Here is a 3,069-nt window from a genome sequence, read left to right as displayed (position 1 = left end):
TGGCTGTATAAGTCCTTTGGGCAGAGCTAGCCCTCCAAAGAAATTCTGCAATAAAACTCTGCACGATTCTTCAAGGTTCCTACAGGCAAACTTGGGTTTCCTTCAACTATAACTGTTTTGAGACTGAGCCACATGGACCCTGAGATTATTAATGTTACCATTCCTTTGGCCACTTTAGCAAACTCTATTATAAATTATAAAGGGGTCTCTATTGATTCTCCATGTTTTCTAGATATATGATTATATACCCTAGAATCTATAATAATTTTCTCTTTTTCAATAGAGAAAAATGTGCTTTCCACCACCACCACCACCACCACCACCACCCCACTTTATGGAAATTTTGCTTTGGCTAAAAGGGCTAGGAAAATGTTTTCAACAATATTATTGATGGAGGATGTCTTTGTCTTATTCCTATCTTCAGACAGGCTCTCTTTATCAGATTAAGGAGCTGTCTTCTCTCCTGGCTCTTTTCAGCTGTATAGGTCTTGTGTTCCCCCCACCCCACCCCCGAGAATGAGTGTTTCTGGTCATTTCAGTAGGAAAGGAAAGGAAACAAGTCTCTGACAACCGCTGCAGCTTTGCCTCTGTGGGTTACAGAGGAAGCACGGGAGTGTTCTGATCCCCAGGGAGACCATGCTGGTGGACCAGAGGGAGAGGGCCCCAGACAGCTGCTGCTTCGTCTCTCTGCAAAAACAGAAACAGCCATCTGGTGGTCTTCCCTGGTGGGCCAGTGGCTGGAACTCTGAGCTCCCAATTCAGGGTGCCCAGGTTCCATCCTTGATCAGGAAACTGGATCCACATCCCGCAAATAATCCCAACGCTACCTAAAGATCCCACAGCCCTAACAAAAGACTCTGCATGCTGCGGCTAAGACTCGGCACAGCCAAAATAAAAATAAATGTTAAAAAAAAAGGAAGAAAGAGGCATCTGGAAAGGCAGTTGATTTTGTGATTAACTCTGGGAAGTTGGTCTTTCTGTGGCACTTTGATTCTGAGAGATCCAGATATGTATCCCAAGCATTTGGGGCAAGAATTAGTCAAAGCTCTCAGGAGGATGAAGTAGATGCCAGTGGCTTTTCACCCTTCTTGATTCTGTTTTCTCTCCTTTCCTTGTTCTCCTTTCCTCTCTTCTCTTCCTCTTCTCCATTTCCTTCCCCCATCTCCCATCAGGCTTCCCAGGTGGCTCAGTAGTAAAGAATCCACCTGCCAATGCAGGAGATGCAGGTTCAATCCCTGGGTCGGGAAGATCCCCTGGAGGAGGAAATAGCAACCCACTCCAGTATTCCTGCCTGGGAAATCCCATGGGCAACAGAGCCTGGAAGGCTACAGTCCATGGAGTGGCAGAAAGTCAGATACAGCTGAGCATGCACGCACATACATACCCATCTCCTCTTCCTCCTTTCCCCTCTCTTTTCCTTTTCTCTTCTCTCCCTCTTCCAGCCTCCTTGTACCTGTATCACTTCACTACCCATTGCTTTGTCTCCCCTCTACTTCAACATCTTAACTTCTCCCTATGTCACCTGTTTCTTTTCCTCCCTTCTCCCCTCTTTTTCTCTCTGCCTCTTCACAGTTCATTTTTTACTTTCTCTCTTTCCTACAGAAAAAAGAAAATTAAAATGGAAAAAGAAAATAATTTGATAGTATTTGGATTGCCAAAGACTGACAGGGACCAAGGCCATTTTTTACCCAAAGAGCAGCGCCCACATTTATTGTCAAAGCTGGAGGGAAAATTACCAAGCTGTTACCTACTCACATTTCAGGTTCAAGACCAGTCAAGTGCAGAAGGGCCAGAGGCAGGTTTCGACACAGTCTCCTGACCATCAAACTCCCCCTCCCCATCGCCTCCCCATGCCTGCCCACTTGCTCACCTCTTCCCCTCCCCACTTCTCCCACATATCTGGCCCAGCCACCTCTCCAGAGCCCCACAAACACACGCAAACCCTCACTCCTACCATCCTTGGACTATGCTCCCCTCGTCTTCACCTTCACAAATCCTCCCCAATCTCCCCAGCTGAGTTCAAATCCCACCACTTCCAAGAAGCCATCCCTGACCACCCCAGCTATCAGAAACTACCTTTCTCTAAACTCCTGCAGAACCACAGGATCCTGGCATTGCAGAAATGTAAAACTCTGCATCTTCCCAACCAAAACACATCTGGGACTTCAGGAAGTTAATGACTTACAGAAGTCAGTAGTATCGATCAGCCCTTAGTGGTAAGAACAAATGAAAATATATCCTCTGTGACTGGGAAATCATGTATTATACTCTTTCCCATAGTTGCTCAGAGTTTAAGCTTCTCAAAGTCAAGAATCATAGCTTAGCATTTTTCTTATGTCCTGAAGCAGCCAAATAGTAAATATTCAAGGACATGAATGAATGAATGAATTGCTAAATGATGAAATGAGCAGCTGAATAAATGGAGTGAGTATGTAAACAAAGGAGTGATTCCGAGAATAAGACAATAAATGAATGTCTATACGAACGAGCCATTAAACTGTTGTGTTAATAACTCAGGCAGGATAAGAAATGCCAAGGAAACATCATCAGTAATGGTCCCCTTTTCAGCGAGGGAGAAGTATGAAAGGAGGAGCAGACTGAGGTTGGGAGGTCTTGGAGTGGAGAGTGAAGAGTACTGGATTTAGACTCCAAAGACCTGGAGTGGTCCCTGCCTGCCTCCCTTCTAGCATTGCATGAGATCATGGATAGGAAAGCATTGGGCAAACTCGGAAGTGTTGTACATAGACTTTATTGTGTCTTTTGATTGTGAAATGAGGCCAGAGGGAGCCAGTGATGGGCCAGGCCATGTCTGCATGTGAGCAGCAACCAGACGCACATTGCTGACCGGGAGTGACCTTATCCACACAAGTGCTGCCTGTGTCCTGCTTTGGCTGTTCTCCAAACCTCAGACACTTGGGACAAGAAGAGACATGCAAGGGCCACAGAGCACATGGATTGACCAGGGACATGTTCCTAGGAAGCGTTGCAGGCAGGAAGTCTCTTCACCCACAGAGTAGCGCCCACAGAGGAAATGCTGCTGCCCACCCAGCCCTCCACTCTCGCCCACAT

Source organism: Ovis aries, chromosome 7 (assembly GCF_016772045.2).
Source record: "Ovis aries strain OAR_USU_Benz2616 breed Rambouillet chromosome 7, ARS-UI_Ramb_v3.0, whole genome shotgun sequence".
NCBI lineage: Eukaryota > Metazoa > Chordata > Mammalia > Artiodactyla > Bovidae > Ovis > Ovis aries.
Note: the sequence above shows the minus strand (reverse complement) of the source record.